Genomic DNA, 18,385 nt, shown 5'->3' with positions numbered 1-18,385 from the left:
AGATGGAACTACCATACAGCTGCCCCTTAGAGACACGAGGGATCAGGTGCTCTGACCTCTCACAATGGAAAAAGTACAGGCTGCCACCTCTGCCTCAAAAAAATGCCCTCACACCAGGGCAGGAAGCTAAAGCAGTTTGGTTGAAATCAAGATTTGAACCCTTTTGAAATCACATTCTGTGATCTCTAATCAAACACAAACTTCCCCCTACATTCTGTTAATCTAAATTTTTGTACAGTGAAAATATAAGCACTGTATCTATGAAAAAATTCACATATAAGTGCACTCCTGCAGTTCAAGCCCATGTTGTTCAAGGGTGAGTTGTAGTTTAATCTTCTGGTGAATCATTGTTGCAGATATCTAACTTATTAAGCCAAGGTGGGGGAAACAATGTGTGATTTAACGTTAACAAGCTACATCACCTCTTCTTCTGACAGATGGGGCTGCAGAACTTGACTCTTGCTGGAAGCCTCAGGTTCATCAGAAACAGTCGTGGCCCATGTCTTTGAGGTTTGCTTCTAAGGTTAAGGTTCCATAGCAAGTGGAGAAACCTTCAATTGCCTTAGTGGAGTAAGAAGGACTAAGCAAATCTCTAGTACAGTAAGTACCTACATACAAACTTTCGAGTTGTGAACTTCCAAAAATGCAAATATGCCCCTGTATGCCAGCTGTTGTACTGTACTACTGAACTTTTCAAGGTACTGCACTGTAAGATTAAAAATGTTTTCTTTATTGAGTGTATGCTTTTTTATGTATTGTTTGTGTGAAAAGTATTATAAACCAATTTCAGTGCAGTGCTATAGAGTCGATCGTGTTAGTTGGGTGCCTGGGCTAACTTTGTTGGACTTAGAAACAAATTGGACTTTCTCTCGGAATAGAACTCATTCATTTGTAGGGAACTTACTGTGAAGCCCACATCCCTTCACATCCTCTGACATAGCTTTAGATTTTAGTAACCACACTGAAACATTAGATCACTCCAAATATATCTTTTGAGCATTTCTGTGCCTGCCAGGAAGAACCATAGTTCTATGGAAGGGCATATGCTCCTCTGCAGTGGTTGAAGTCAGAAATGATGAAAAAGAAAAGGAAAGTTCATGGTGAGGAAGGAGGTTAAGCTGGAGCAGGAGTAGAGAACAAGGAAATGAGCTCGGGAGATGTGAGGGAGGAAAGAGAAGAACACACTGAAGAAAGGGACCTGTTGGTGAAAGAAGAGGAAGGAAAACAAAAGCAGAAAATGCAGAGAAAGGAGGAAAGGCAGAAAGAAGTTTAAAGTGGCAGTGATGAGATGGGAGTGTTATCTGTGTGTGGATGGAAGGTGTGCCCTTTCCCACGGGGGCTGAGCCTTTCCTATGATTGACAAAGGGGACATTTTCCACCCTTTTCTGGGGGTCTGTGCCCAGGAAGCTCCTGAGGACCCTTCTGTCCTGGGTCCTGGGGTCTGGGCACCTTCCTCACAGGGATGTTTTAAACCAAAGTATACAACTGAAAGATTGTGCTTCATCAACAGGAACCTTGCTGGGCTGAGAAGGAACCTCTCCTGCAGCCAAAGAGGGAGTAAGCAGAGGTCCCAGACCTCAGACCTGCCCTCTCACACCAGACCTTCTCTTCTGAGAAAAAGAGGAACCACCTATTGCAAATGGGCAGCAAAGGTATCTCATTTTTGCTGTGCTTTGGAGTAATATCCATAATAATATTAAAAGGATTTAACAGTAAAGAACTAAAGACAGTTATGAATATCCAGTCTCTACTTCTATGCTGTACGCATTGTAGTGTCCATGAAAGGTTTTACCAAATTTAGGAAAACACTCACATTATATCCAAAACTCATCATCGGCAAGTTGCCTTTATTCTTGTATGAAGAACTTGACCTTGATCAGTCTTAGAGAAAAAAATAAACAGAATATTTTCAAGCTCTGGCATGAGAACATAGCAGTTGTCATGTATCTGTGATCCAGAATTTCGGGGCTGGCAAAAAAATGACATTCTCTTTTATCTGATTTACTGATAAGCATTAACAAAATTTTCTCACACTAATTAGGTCTTATCAGGACAAGAATTTTAAAAATGACATTAAGTTATAGTCATCACATGGGGCCTTTTTTAAATTAATAAATCTTAAGTAAGTAATATGTTGAAAAATTAAACATGTGCATTTTTAAAGAATCTGAAATAGAATATATAACTGAGTCGTGTTATTGAACACCTGAAACTAACACAACATTGCAAATCAACTACACTTCAATAAAAAATTAAATTAAAAAAAGAAAAAACTAACAACTCATGTATACAGCAGCTGTTGAACTTAGTCTGTGCCCCTGTTCAAACTTCAGTGAGACAAAGCTGTTCACTTCCCTAAGCACAGCTGTCTGGATTGCATGGACAACTCATATCATTCTGAGTTGAGTTTTGTTTGTGTCTCCTAAGTTATTTGATATTTACTGAGACTTAGAAATATTCCAAAAATCATTTCCCTGTAAATCATCTTCCTGACAAGTGTTGATCTGCCTGCCTATCCTTTCTGCATATGATCTCCTGTGAGCATCAGCACTCTTTCCTGGCTGGACTTGCAGAGACAGAAAAGTGAGACAAAGTGCCCTTTTCTTTCCAATTAATGAAGCGAGCCTTCTCAGTCTTTCCCATTAATTTTGAGAACAGACCCCATAAATAAACACCTCACATTTCCTTCCCGGTAGTCATTTAAGCCTGGGTACAAAATGCAGCTTCTGATAAGCTTTTCATAAGACTATGAAATCTTTCATGGATCACAGAGTCATAGTTACCTTGAATAATATGGATTCTCTTTATCTTAGAAATGAAGAAAATGAGAACTAACTTAATTCTATGAACCCCTCCATGATTTTGGATTCGGTCCTCAAATTGGATATGATGCTACTGAACATTCAAATAGATTGTTTACCAAAAATATATGCCTGTACATTCTTTTGATAGTTAATAAGATTTCACATCTGACATTTGTGTGAAAATTAAAAGCCTAAGATGACATTTAATAAGTGAATTGCTTATTTTTATAATATGAAGAAGCAGTTGTTGCTGTTTAATCACTAAGTCTTGTCTGACTCTCTTGCAACCCCATGGACTGTAGCCCACCAGGTTCCTCTGTCCATGGGATTCTCCAGGCAAGAATACTGGAGTAGGTTGCCATTCCCTTCTCCAGGGGATCTTCCCAACCCAGGGGTCAAACCCATCACTCCTGCATTGGCAGATGGATTCTTTATCACTGAGCCACCAGGAAAAGCCCATGATGAAGCAGAGCTATGTTCAAAATCATGTCTGGCCAGAAGTGTCGCCCTTGACAATAGACCCATTGTATTAAGTTCATTATTTCACTGTGGCCTGTGCTGGACAAAAAGAAAGGGTGAGAGGAGCAGAACATGGCTTAAGGATTCTAATGTTGGTGATGAGATGCTAGCTTTATGTTCTTTCCTGTCAGAAGCACTACTCGGGAAAAAATGTTATCATCTCAGCAGCAATGTTCCAGGTCCACAGTGTTTAAGAATGAGAGAGATTGCATCAGAAGGAGAGACTGGGTCCTAATCGGACACAAAATCTTGCTTTTTCTGACACTTGGGGCTAAGACATGAAAATGTGTTTCTGCAGACAGGAGACACCTCTACTTTCACATCTGTCTGCATGGAGATTTTGGAGAAGGTGAAATCATACCCACCAAAATCACTGTGTCCAGTTTGGCTTTCAGGGTTAGATGGATGTGTCCTCCCAAGAGGCAACCTCGGGGTGGGGCTCCTTTGATGGATATGTCACAGAATGCAGGACAGTTCATGAGTAAGTGAGTATACTTGAAACCCTTTCTTTACTCATCTCTTCTATGAGCCTCTGCCAAAACCATAATTATATACTCTGTCTTATTTACATAAAATAACAGTGTATCTAGCCATGCCTCAAAACCTGAAATGTATTTAGAGATACACCCAGTTTTCTGTGGTTTTTGTTCTAAGAGCACAAAGACTTGAGGGTCAGAGATGTGGATTCCTAGGGCTGGATTCCTGGGTGGATGGTGATTGGCTTCGTTGAAGAGCTGGTGTTTGTAAGGGTTTGCTTAGCCAAAGGAACTGGAAAACATGAAGTTCCCCAAGACCAATCACCTCAAAAGCATGAAGTTCTGTTTTTTCTGCTTTTTTCCTTTCAAAGGGTTTCAGAGTAACCAAATAGTACCAGTTGCAGGAGTTTTCATTGTTTTAAGTATTTCAACTAATAATTGTGAAAGAAATGAGATAATAAAAAATCACAAATTTCAGGCTTTTAGTGAAATATATGATGCAGTAAACAACAAATATCTGCCAAGCTAAGGCCCAGAGGAGAAGTCCTCATGATGAGAAAGCAGGTGTGACCTCATAGGTCCTGAGTGTGGATCTGCCTTTTGCTGTGCAGCCCTCATCATTTTCCCATTCTCTCCCAAATTCTCCTCACGGCACATCCTTGTCTGTCCTGCTCTCCTTCCTTCCTTCCTTCCTCTGTCCTTCCTCATCTTCTAATAACTGCTTACTGAGACCATGTTGGAACCAGCACTGAGAAACATGAAATTCCAAGTCCTGTCCTTTGTTTCATTCTTGAGAGCCAGTGTTGAATAGAGAAGCACAAGACCAGGTTGGCACACCAAGTCCATCACTTTCAAGCTGAGGGATTTCAAACCAGTGAGTGAAGCCCTCTGAGCTTGAGCTTTCCATTTCTCAGATTTATTGTGTCGGTAAGTGAGAGAGAACTGTAGAGCACCTAGAATAAACAGCAGCACATTGTAAGCACTCGAGGGACCCACCATCACTATGCATCAAGGCAGGTGTGATTGACTGTCTTCTCCAGGATCTGTGAATCCCAGCCAAAGGTAGCAGTTACTTCTTTAAATCTGGAGGAGAGTTCAAGAGGGAGACCTTCGAAAATGGTCCTAGTATTCCAACACTGTGATACACTGCTAAGTTGATTTTTCAAAAGACTTACATCCAAAATTCACCCTAGTGCTGATCTCAGGTGGCCTCAGTTCAGTTCAGTCATTCAGTCATGTCCACCTTTTTGCAACCCTGTGGACTGTAGCACACCAGGCTTCCCTGTCCATCACCAACTCCTAGAGCTTACTCAAACTCATGTCTATCACGTTGGTGATGCCATCTAACCATCTCATTCTTTGTTGTCCCCTTCTCCTCTTGCCTTCAATCTTTCCCAGCATCAGGATCTTTTCCAAGGAGTCAGTTCTTCATATCAGGTGGCCAAAGTATTGGAATTTCAGCTTCAGCACCAGTCCTTCCAATGAATATTCAGGACTCATTTCCTTTAGGATGGACTGGCTGGATCTCCTTGCAGTCCAAGGGACTCTAAAGTGTCTTCTCTAACACCAGAGTTCAAAACCATCAATTCCTTGGCACTCAGCCTTCTTTATAGTCCAACTCTCACATTCATACACAACTACTGGAAAAACCATAGCTTTGACTAGATGGATCTTTGTTGGTAAAGTAATGTCTCTGCTTTTTAATATGCTGTCTAGGTTGGTCATAGCTTTTCTTCCAAGGATCAAGCATCTTTTAATTTCATGGCTGCAGTCACCATCTGCAGTGATTTTGGAGCCCCCAAAATTAAAGTCTCTCACTGTTTCCTTGTTTCCCTACCTATTTGCTGTGAAGTGCTGTACTCAATATGCCAGCAAATTTGGGAAACTGAACAGTGGCCACATGACTGGAAAAGGTCAGGTTTCATTCCAATCCCAAAGAAAGGCAATGCCAAAGAATGCTCAAATGACCACACTATTGCACTGATCTCACACGCTAGTAAAGTAATGCTCAAAATTCTCCAAGCCAGGCTTCAGCAATACGTGAACCATGAACTTCTTGATGTTCAAGCTGGTTTTAGAAAAGGCAGAGGAACCAGAGATCAAATTGCCAACATCTGCTGGATCATGGAAAAAGCAAGAGAGTTCCAGAAAAACATCTATTTCTGCTTTATTGACTATGCCAAGCCTTTGACTGTGTGGATCACAATAAACTGTGGAAAATTCTGAAAGAGATGGGAATACCAGACCACCTGATCTGCCTCTTGAGAAACCTATATGCAGGTCAGGAAGCAACAGTTAGAAGTGGACATGGAACAACAGACTGGTTCCAAATAGGAAAAGGAGTACATCAAGGTTGTATATTGTCACCCTGCTTATTTAACTTATATGCAGAGTACATCATGAGAAATGCTGGGCTGGAAGAAACACAAGCTGGAATCAAGATTGCTGGGAGAAATATCAATAACCTCAGATAAACAGATGACACCACCCTTATGGCAGAAAGTGAAGAGGAACTAAAAAGCCGCTTGAAGAAAGTGAAAGTGGAGAGTGAAAAAGTTGGCTGAAAGCTCAACATTCAGAAAATGAAGATCATGGCATCTGGTCCCATTACTTCATGGGAAATAGATGGGGAAACAGTGGAAACAGTGTCAGACTTTATTTTTGGGGGCTCCAAAATCACTGCAGATGGTGACTGCAGCCATGAAATTAAAAGACGCTTACTCCTTGGAAGTAAAGTTATGACCAAACTAGATAGCATATTCAAAAGCAGAGACATTACTTTGCCAACAAAGGTCCATCTAGTCAAGGCTACGGTTTTTCCTGTGGTCATGTGTGGATGTGAGAGTTGGACTGTGAAGAAGGCTGAGCGCCGAAGAATTGGTGCTGTTGAACTGTGGTGTTGGAGAAGACTCTTGAGAGTCCCTTGGACTGCAAGGAGATCCAACCAGTCCATTCTGAAGGAGATCAGCCCTGGGATTTCTTTGGAAGGAATGATGCTAAAGTTGAAACTCCAGTACTTTGGCCACCTCATGCGAAGAGTTGACTCATTGGAAAAGACTGTGATGCTGGGAGGGATTGGGAGCAGGAGGAGAAGGGGACAACAGAGGATAAGATGGCTGGATGGCATCACTGACTCGATGGACGTGAGTCTGAGTGAACTCCGAGAGTTGGTGTTGGACAAGGAGGCCTGGCGTGCTGTGATTCATGGGGTCTCCAAGAGTCGGACATGACTGAATGACTGAACTGAACTGGACTGATAGGACCAGATGCCATGATCTTAGTGGCCTCAGCCTTCAGCAATTTGAAGCAGGGTTCAGTTCCCAGCCAGAGATTGAGGCCGGGTCATGGCCGTGAGAGCACTGAATTCTAGCCACTAGACCAGTGGTCAGTCAGTGATAAGACCCTGTTTCTTTGGCTTTGCAGAAAAAGAACTTCCACAAAGATGGAAAGTGGTGAAAGAAGTAAATTATTTAATAGGAGTAAAAACACTACAGTATATGTGGATAGACACATGCTGTAGGATATGTGTGGATAGGTGGGCTCAGAGAGAGTCGCTGAGTCGTGTGCTCATTGACAATTTGAAATACTTTCATGGGGCATTTCTTCTGGGTTTCCTTTGACCAGTCATTTTGATTTGCCTGGTGCAGAGTCCCTATTTGATGTGTCTCAGGATCCTCCCACGTGTGTCCATGCATCTCTCAGCCAAGATTGATTCCACGAAAGCGGCCTATAGGTAGTATCTCTTAGCATCACTCCTCTTTTGACCTCCAAGGAGTCTTTCTGCACATGTGTAGTCAGGAAGGTCTCTGACTCTGAGAATAAGAAACATGTGGTCTCTCTTGTCTTCTATCTAGGCGGGGCCCAGCCTCCTCTTTCAGTTTTTTTTTTTTTGCTTTTTAATTTTATTTTATTTTTAAACTTTACATAATTGTATTAGTTTTGCCAAATATCAAAATGAATCTGCCACAGGTATACATGTGTTCCCCATCCTGAACCCTCCTCCCTCCTCCCTCCCCATACCATCCCTCTGGGTCGTCCCAGTGCACTAGCCCCAAGCATCCAGTATCGTGCATCGAACCTGGACTGGCATCTCGTTTCATACATGATATTTTACATGTTTCAATGCCATTCTCCCAAATCTTCCCACCCTCTCCCTCTCCCATAGACTCCATAAGACTGTTCTATACATCAGTGTCTCTTTTGCTGTCTCGTACACAGGGTTATTGTTACCATCTTTCTAAATTCCATATATATGCATTAGTATACTGTATTGGTGTTTTTCTTTCTGGCTTACTTCACTCTGTATAATAGGCTCCAGTTTCATCCACCTCATTAGAACTGATTCAAATGTTTTCTTTTTAATGGCTGAGTAATACTCCATTGTGTATATGTACCACAGCTGTCTTATCCATTCATCTGCTGATGGACATCTAGGTTGCTTCCATGTCCTGGCTATTATAAACAGTGCTGCGATGAACATTGGGGTACACGTGTCTCTTTCCCTTCTGGTTTCCTCAGTGTGTATGCCCAGCAGTGGGATTGCTGGGTCATAAGGCAGTTCTATTTCCAGTTTTTTAAGGAATCTCCACACTGTTCTCCATAGTGGCTGTACTACTTTGCATTCCCACCAACAGTGTAAGAGGGTTCCCTTTTCTCCACACCCTCTCCAGCATTTATTGTTTGTAGACTTTTGGATAGCAGCCATTCTGACTGGTGTGAAATTGTACCTCATAGTGGTTTTGGTTTGTATTTCTCTGATAATGAGTGATGTTGAGCATCTTTTCATGTATTTGTTAGCCATCTGCATATCTTCTTTGGAGAAATGTCTATTTAGTTCTTTGGCCCATTTTTTGATTGGGTCATTTATTTTTCTGGAGTTGAGCTGTAGGAGTTGCTTGTATATTTTTGAGATTAGTTGTTTGTCAGTTGCTTCATTTGCTATTATTTTCTCCCATTCTGAAGGCTGTCTTTTCACCTTGCTAATAGATTCCTTTGATGTGCAGAAGCTTTTAAGGTTAATTAGGTCCCATTTGTTAATTTTTGCTTTTATTTCCAATATTCTGGGAGGTGGGTCATAGAGGACCCTGCTGTGATGTATGTCGGAGAGTGTTTTGCCTATGTTCTCCTCTAGGAGTTTTATAGTTTCTGGTCTTACGTTGAGATCTTTAATCCATTTTGAGTTTATTTTTGTGTATGGTGTTAGAAAGTGTTCTAGTTTCATTCTTTTACAAGTGGTTGACCAGATTTCCCAGCACCACTTGTTAAAGAGATTGTCTTTAATCCATTGTATATTCTTGCCTCCTTTGTCAAAGATAAGGTGTCCATATGTGCGTGGATTTATCTCTGGGCTTTCTATTTTGTTCCATTGATCTATATTTCTGTCTTTGTGCCAGTACCATACTGTCTTGATGACTATAGCTTTTCAGTAGAGCCTGAAGTCAGGTAGGTTGATTCCTCCAGTTCCATTCTTCTTTCTCAAGATCGCTTTGGCTATTCGAGGTTTTTTGTATTTCCATACAAATTGTGAAATTATTTGTTCTAGCTCTGTGAAGAATACCGTTGGTAGCTTGATAGGGATTGCATTGAATCTATAAATTGCTTTGGGTAGTATACTCATTTTCACTATATTGATTCTTCCAATCCATGAACATGGTATATTTCTCCATCTATTAGTGTCCTCTTTGGTTTCTTTCACCAGTGTTTTATAGTTTTCTATATATAGGTCTTTGGTTTCTTTAGGTAGATATATTCCTAAGTATTTTATTCTTTCCGTTGCAATGGTGAATGGAATTGTTTCCTTAATTTCTCTTTCTGTTTTCTCATTATTAGTGTATAGGAATGCAAGGGATTTCTGTGTGTTGATTTTATATTCTGCAACTTTACTATAGTCATTGAGTAGTTCTAGTAATTTTCTAGTGGAGTCTTTAGGGTTTTCTATGTAGAGGATCATGTCATCTGCAAATAGTGAGAGTTTCACTTCTTCTTTTCCAGTTTGGATTCCTTTTATTTCTTTTTCTTCTCTGATTGCTGTGGCCAAAACTTCCAAAACTATGTTGAATAGTAATGGTGAAAGTGGGCACCCTTGTCTTGTTCCTGACTTTAGAGGAAATGCTTTCAATTTTTCACCATTGAGGATAATGTTTGCTGTGGGTTTGTCATATATAGCTTTTATTATGTCGAGGTATGTTCCTTCTATTCCTGCTTTCTGGAGAGTTTTTATCATAAATGGGTGCTGAATTTTGTCAAAGGCTTTCTCTGCATCTATTGAGATAATCATATGGGTTTTATTTTTCAATTTGTTAATGTGGTGTATTACATTGATTGATTTGCGGATATTGAAGAATCCTTGCATCCCTGGGATAAAGCCCACTTGGTCATGGTATATGATCTTTTTAATGTGTTGTTGGATTCTGATTGCTAGAATTTTGTTAAGGATTTCTGCATCTATGTTCATCAGTGATATTGGCCTGTAGTTTTCTTTTTTTGTGGGATCTTTGTCAGGTTTTGGTATTAGGGTGATGGTGGCCTCGTAGAATGAGTTTGGAAGTTTACCTTCCTCTGCAATTTTCTGGAAGAGTTTGAGCAGGATAGGTGTTAGCTCTTCTCTAAATTTTTGGTAGAATTCAGCTGTGAAGCCGTCTGGACCGGGGCTTTTGTTTGCTGGAAGATTTTTGATTACAGTTTCAATTTCCATGTTTGTGATGGGTCTGTTAAGATTTTCTATTTCTTCCTGGTCGAGTTTTGGAAAGTTGTACTTTTCTAAGAATTTGTCCATTTCTTCCACATTGTCCATTTTATTGGCATATAATTGTTGATAGTAGTCTCTTACGATCCTTTGTATTTCTGTGTTGTCTGTTGTGATCTCTCCATTTTCGTTTCTAATTTTATTGATTTGATTTTTCTCCCTTTGTTTCTTGATGAGTCTGGCTAATGGTTTGTCAATTTTATTTATCCTTTCAAAGAACCAGCTTTTGGTTTTGTTGATTTTTGCTATGGTCTCTTTTGTTTCTTTTGCATTTATTTCTGCTCTAATTTTTAAGATTTCTTTCCTTCTACTAACCCTGGGGTTCTTCATTTCTTCCTTTTCTAGTTGCTTTAGGTGTAGAGTTAGGTTATTTATTTGACTTTTTTCTTGTTTCTTGAGGTGTGCCTGTTTTGCTATGAACTTTCCCCTTAGGACTGCTTTTACCGTGTCCCACAGGTTTTGGGTTGTTGTGTTTTCATTTTCATTCATTTCTATGCAAGTTTTGATTTCTTTCTTGATTTCTTCTGTGATTTGTTGGTTATTCAGCAGCGTGTTGTTCAGCCTCCATATGTTGGAATTTTTAATAGTTTTTCTCCTGTAGTTGAGATCTAATCTTACTGCATTGTGGTCAGAAAAGATGCTTGGAATGATTTCTATTTTTTTGAATTTACCAAGGCTAGCTTTATGGCCCAGGATGTGGTCTATCCTGGAGAAGGTTCCATGTGTGCTTGAGAAAAAGGTGAAATTCATTGTTTTGGAATGAAATGTCCTATAGATATCAATTAGGTCTAACTGGTCTCTTTCAGTTCTTGTGCCATCCTTGTCTTGGAGTGTTGGTCCACAGGGGATAAATCTCCAATTGCTTTACCCTGCACCAGGGCCCATCTACCTCCTGCCTCAGTGCCTTTTACCCAAAGATGATTCATGTAAAGAAAGTAAGAGTTATATTCAAGTCAGTCTTTTTTTTTTTTTTAACTGAATGCTTTTGGTCAAAGGCTACTGCCTAAAACTTTCCAAGGGAAATGAATTACAGACTTAAAACTAATGTTGCAACAAAAATAGAAATGAAGTTTTTCCTCTCCTGAGAACAAGGAAAGGAAAGGGGAGCAGTGAAAAGACTAAAGAAGAAACATAAATGGACCTGGAGAAGTTAATCACTCCTAGCTTTGCTTTTGGAGAAGGCAATGGCAACCCACTCCAGTACTCCTGCCTGGACAATCCCATGGACAGAGGAGCCTGGTAGGCTGCAGTCCATGGGGTTGCTAAGAGTCGAACACGACTGAGCATCTTCACTTTCACTTTTCACTTTCATGCATTGGAGAAAGAAATGGCAACCCACTCCAGTGTTCTTGCCTGGAGAATCCCAGGGACGGGGGAGCCTGCTGGGCTGCAATCTATGGGGTCGCATAGAGTCGGACACGACTGAAGAGACTTAGCAGCAGCAGCAGATTTGCTTTAACTGTTACTACTCTGCAGAGTTTGTAACAAGATTAGTATTTCACAAAGCTAACCTAACACTCCCTGACACTATGCAAAGCTAACCTACCACTCCCTGACACTACACTATCCTGTACCTGCTGCTTACTTTCCCCACACTCCCTTTGCAGACCACTCTTTGTAGCTTTTTGTATTTCAGAAAAAATGTTGCAGAGTGATAAACATAGAGACAAAGGACCCAATTACTGGACTACTTGACGCCAGCTCTGACCGTTTGGAAGTAATGCAGGAAGAAGAATTCAAGATTCTCACTACTTTGTTCCTTATCACATACCCCAGACTGCAAGCCCCACCTATATAATTCCCTCAGATTCCTCAAAGTGGGGCACAGTTCTTGAGATGCTAGCCTGAGGTGTTCTCTCACCCATCTTTCTATTTGCTCCAAAACCTTGTCTCCATATTTTTATTTAGCATCAGTGGAGAGGGAGCCAGGATTTTGGCAGTAACACTAAGAAGCTACAAAGTTCAAAATATAATGGAATTCTACCATGCCACTGAATATGAATGTCTGCTAGGTAACAATATTGGTTTCATATAGAGTAGTGAATATAATATTATTCTTAATTTCATTTTTAAAACATGGCAGACCATATCAACTTTTGCTACTAGAGATGTCAAATCCAGCTCCAGTTTATGGTTTCATAATTCATAATATGACAGAATGAGTTACTTCTTAATTAAGGAAATTAATGAGTCTACATCTTGAGAGTTAAATGGTACTGACCGTATTTCACAATGTATCTGAGGGACAGTATTAGATACTAGTAGCAGTGGCTTGATAAGAAAACAGTGTTTCTTAATGTCCTAAGTGTGATCTGGTAAAGGAGTAAGTGTGAGGCAGACTGTTCCATGTTCTAACCCCTCCCTCTCACAGAACAGTTACCTGCACTACCATGTCTTCTGACTTTGCTTAACTTCAGTAACTTTATCCATAAATGGAAATAATATTGAGAAATGGAATATTTCCTGCCATATCAGTGAACAAAGAATGTCACAATCCTTAGCAGTTGCAGCCACCACAGATAGTGAGCTGGTGAGCCCTGAGGGGACTCAGGAAGGAAAGAACACCTGCCATCCAGCAGCCATCAGACTGCAGCCACTCCCCATAGTAAGCTCTGTGGAACTCAGGTTGTGAAAACACAAGATCCTGGCCCCAGAGAGCTGAGGTGCACATCAAAGGAATGACTTCAGTGAGTCCAGACTCTTGCATCTTCCCGTACATAGAAAACACTAAATTCCTTGACTTGAGATGTCTGATTTTCTTGAGTGCTCACAGTGGCTCAGAGGGTAAAGCCTCTGCCTGCAATGCAGGAGACCTGGGTTCAATCCCTGGGTCGGGAACATCCCCTGGAGAAGGAAATGGCAACCCACTCCAGTACTCTTGCCTGGCAAATCCTATGGACAGAGAAGCCTGGTAGGCTACAGACCATGGGGTTGCAGAGTCGGACATGACTGAGTGACTTCACTTTCACTTTGTTCCAAATACCTGCCCTTTGTTGCAAAAACTCCTGTGTAACCTGGCTCCCTCCCCTCACCTCCTGGGAACAGTTCTCTTAGGATTACTTGACATGTTGCCTCCTAGGCTTAAAATCCTCAGTATGTCCACTGAATAAAATATACCTCTCAACTTTTAGGTTGTGCATTTATTTCTCAGTTGACATTAGATTACCAATTTGTTTTAAAAGGATACAACCCAGGGACAACCAACAGAAAATGTGCACAGGGTGAGGTTTGGGCAAAGGGCTTGGGGCTTCCAGACCCTCTCCAGACACAAGCTCTCCCAGAATCTTCACATGTTCCCTGACCAGGAAGCTCTTGCTACTTCATCCTTCTGTGTTTGTACAGAGGCTTTGTCAGATAGATATGACTGATTACATCTTCCATTGGTGACCTCCACCTCTAAGCCCTCTCCCCTCCCTGGAGGTCAGGGCATGGGACTGAACATTCCAGGCTTCTAAACACAAAGTTGATTCTCTTGGCAACCAGCCACCACACTTAGGTTACCTAAGGTCAGTCCAAAATCCACCTCATTAACAAATAAAGGGCACCTTTGTTGTTTTTATCACTTAGGAAATTCCAAAGGTTTTGTGCCAAAATACCAAATATATATTTGTTATTATAAGTCACAATATCACAAGTAGATACCCCTAAAGTAATTGGAGAGAATGCCCCATTTACTAATACGTATACTAAGTACCAATATAACAATGTAACGAGTACTGATGTAGCATATGTATAAAATAGCTGCTGAGGTCATTTGATGCTATTATACTGAAAGAATTAATGAAAGTAAACGTAATGAAAATAACTATTTAAGGATAAGAATGAAGTTTCATGGAGATGAAGCTTTGACAATTTAAGGCTCCCAAAACCGAGAGCAGGATGGATGTTCTATAATTCATGAAAATAGGACTCTTATCATCTGCCTGCCAGACTGAAAGAAATGACATATAATGAATTTGTCTTCCTTGTTCTTTTGCAGTGTTTCAAAGCCTTATCTCAAAGACAATATATGCAGCTGCTTTTAGTCAACCTACTGATTAAAGGAAGGAAAGCCAAAGTTACAAATGTTTAAAGCGTGTGTCCCCAAATTTGGAAACTCATTTTGCGTTACACAGATCAGACTCTGCCCTGCTCTGCCCCAATGCTGTTATCAACACTGCTGCTTCCTTGCTGGAAGAAAAGTCGGCTATGCTCTTCTTTTCTCATATTATGAAGTGTGATGCACTTTAAAAGATAAATAGAAGAAAATTTTGACAAAAATAGTACCAATCACTTATCACCAATTAGTTATTAGTATATCACATATCTACTTGTTAAAAGGACTGGAATGGAAACATCTTATGTAAGGATGAAAATATATGAATAGCTAAGGGTATCAAAGTGTCAAAAAAAATAGTCCTCAAACAGGAAAAGTAGTGAATTCCAATTTGTAATTACTGGATGTGCCTGAATTGTTAGTAACCAGGCAAATGGCAACAAACTGGTCCAGGTTCCTGGCTGCCATTGCACGATATTCCCAGGCCACCACTTGGGAGTCTAGAAGACAAGTCTCTCCTAAGAGACAACTTTTTTATGAGTTCCTATTGTACATATTCACTACTGTGAGGTGTTTATCTCACAGCAGGTATTTCTGAACATTTATGGGTAAATCCTTTCTACTTTTGCCTCTTACTGTCCTCACCCCTCTGTAAAGTTGATTATGGCACTCTCTTCAAGGGCTTCCTTATTTGATAGAGAAACTGGCTTTTCCCTGAAGAGTTTTGATTACTTTCCAGTCAACAGGAAAGTAATGAGTTATTTCATAAAAAATGGCAAGAATAATTGAGATTCCAAAACTAAATGCATGATTCACATCATTTATTGTGTAAAATAAATTTACACAAGCTAACTTAGAGTTGATAATAACTGCTCTGCTTATCGTCAAGTCAAGTGTGACTGCTACAGGACACCCTGAGACCACCTGAACAGCAATTATTGTAAATGGGATTTCTATTAAAAATTATCTGTTCAACAAGAAGCTCTAGTTCTTATAATCTACACAATTACATCATAATGTATGTGCTTTACTACTGTGGCAAAAAGACATGTAACATTGTACTATAAAGATATAGTCATCAAGATAGTATGGTACCAGCAAAAAAACAGAAATATAGACCAATAGAACAAGATAGAAAGCTCAGAGGTACCCATGCACCTATTGGCACCTTATTTTTGACAAAAGAGGCAAGAATATACAATGGAGAAAAGACAGCCTCTTTTATAAGTGGTGCTGGGAAAATTGGACAGCTACATATAAAAGAATGAAATTAGAACACTTCCTAACACCATAAACAAAAATAAACTAGTGATGGATTAAAGATCTAAATGTAAGACCAGAATCTATCAAACTCTTAGAGGAAAACATAGGCAGAATACTCTTGGGCATAAATCACAGTGAGATCCTTTATGACCCACCTTCTAGAGTAATGGAAATAAAAACAAAAATAAACAAATGAGATCTAATTAAACTTAAAAGCTTTTGCACAGCAAAGGAAACCATAAACAAGGTGAAAAGACAACCCTCAGAATGGGAGAAAATAATTGCAAGCAAAGCAACTGACAAAGGATTAATCTCTAATATACACAACCAGTTCATTCAGCTCAATACCAGAATATTAAACCACCCAATCAAAAAGTGGGCAGATGACCTAAACAGACATATCTCCAAAAAAGAAATACAGATGGCTAATAAACACATGAAAGATGCTCAGCATCACTCATTATTAGAGAAATGTGAATCAAAACTACAATGACGGTATCATCTCACACCAGTCAGAATGGCCACCATCAAAAAATCTACAAACAGTAAATGCTTGGGAGGGAATGGATAAAGGGAACCCTTTTGCACTCTTGGTGGGAATGCAAATTGATACAGCCACTGTGGAGAGAAGTATGGAAATTCCTTAAAATACTAGGAATAAAACTACCACAAGACCCAACAATCCCACTACTGGGAATATACAGTGAGGAAACCAAAATTGAAAAAAGCACATAAACCCCAATGTTCATTGCAGCACTTTACAGTTGCTAGGATGTGGAAGCAAGCTAGATGTTCATCAGCAGATGAATGGTTAAAGAATTTGTGGTACATATATACAATGGAATATTACTCAGCCATAAAAGGAAACACGTTGGACCCAGTTCTAATAAGGTGGATAAACCTACAGCCTATTATACAGAGCGAAGTAAGTCAGAAAGAGAAAAGCAAATATTATATGATAACACATATATGTGGAATCTACAAAGATAGTACTGATGAACCCATCTGCAGGGCAGCAATGGAGATGCAGAGTCAGAGATCAGACTTGTGGACACAGCAGGGGAAGAGAGGGTGGGATAAATAGAGAGAGTAGCACTGAAACATATACATAACCATGTGTAAAATTAGATAGCCAGTGGAAATTTGCTGTATGATACAGGAAGCTCAAATCCAGTGTTCTGTAACAACCTAGAGCAGTGGGATGTGGTGGGAGGTGGGAGGGATATTCAAGAGGGAGGGGACATATGCATACCTATGGCTGATTCATGTTGATGAATGGCAGAAACCAACACAATATTGTAAAACAATTATCTTCCAATTAAAAACAAATAAATAAAACTTTTTTAACACACATAACATAAAATGCATTCTTGCAACAGTATTGTAATGTGTGTTCTTAATGCTACTCTTAGGATCCAGCAAGATTGTGAAATGCTTTTTTCTGGATCAGCAGAGATGAATGCATTCAACACAGCCCTAGGACATTATTTGCTGAAGCGGTGATTGCAGCCATGAAATTAAAAGACACTTACTCCTTGGAAAGAAAGTTATGACCAACCTAGATAGCATATTCAAAAGCAGAGACATTACTTTGCCAACAAAGGTCCATCTAGTCAAGGCTATGGTTTTTCCTGTGGTCATGTATGGATGTGAGAGTTGGACTATGAAGAAGGCTGAGCGCCGAAGAATTGATGCTTTTGAACTGTGGTGTTGGAGAAGACTCTTGAGAGTCCCTTGGACTGCAAGGAGATCCAACCAGTTCATTCTGAAGGAGATCAGCCCTGGGATTTCTTTGAAAGGACTGATGTTGAAGCTGAAACTCCAGTACTTTGGGCACCTCATGAGAAGAGTTGACTCATTGGAAAAGACTCTGATGCTGGGAGGGATTGGGGGCAGGAGGAGAAGGGGACGACAGAGGATGAGATGGCTGGATGGCATCACTGACTCGATGGACATGAGTCTGAGTGAACTCCGGGAGTTGGTGATGGACAGGGAGGCCTGGCGTGCTGCAATTCATGGGGTCGCAAAGAGTCAGACACGACTGAGTGACTGAACTGAACTGAACTGAACTGAATACTCTTAGAAAAAGTATATGCACATTGTTTCCCTCCTCCCCCAAACTTGCCACGTCTTTAGAATTACATGGGAAAGAATTTGCCAAACGTAGACTCTTCTGTGGAGACTTTGATTCAGTCTGGAGTAGACAGAGGGATCTGGATTTTTAACAAGGACCCCAGCTGATTGCTTATGTCAGACTAATTGAAAAACACAGGAACAAACAAACAAAAAATGTATATTTCTGTTTATTAAGATAGCTCATCCTCCATCTATCAGTTCAGTTCAGTCACTCAGTTGTGTCTGACTCTTTGCTACCTCATGGACTGCAGCATGCCAGAACTCTCTGTCCATCACCAACTCCCAGAGTTTACTTAAACTCATGTCCATTGAGTTGGTGAACCATCCAATCATCTCATCCTCTGTTGTCCCCTTCTTCTCTAGCTTTCAATCTTTCCCAGAATCAGGGTCTTTTCAAATGAGTCGG

At 40.3% G+C, this 18,385-nt stretch overlaps 1 long non-coding RNA gene across 1 annotated transcript; it reads left to right on the top strand.

Annotated features, from left to right (window-relative positions):
• The first annotated feature begins 441 nt into the window (after positions 1-441).
• LOC113907661 lies at positions 442-15,806 on the top strand. Its single transcript, XR_003515254.1, has 4 exons — positions 442-600; positions 1,511-1,652; positions 3,707-3,804; positions 14,524-15,806. It is a non-coding gene; the product is annotated as an uncharacterized LOC113907661 (long non-coding RNA).
• The last annotated feature ends 2,579 nt before the right edge of the window (positions 15,807-18,385 follow it).

This window comes from Bos indicus x Bos taurus, chromosome 17 (genome assembly GCF_003369695.1).
Source record: "Bos indicus x Bos taurus breed Angus x Brahman F1 hybrid chromosome 17, Bos_hybrid_MaternalHap_v2.0, whole genome shotgun sequence".
Classification (NCBI taxonomy): Eukaryota; Metazoa; Chordata; class Mammalia; order Artiodactyla; family Bovidae; genus Bos; species Bos indicus x Bos taurus.
Note: the sequence above shows the minus strand (reverse complement) of the source record. Positions and strands in the feature narration are given on the sequence as shown.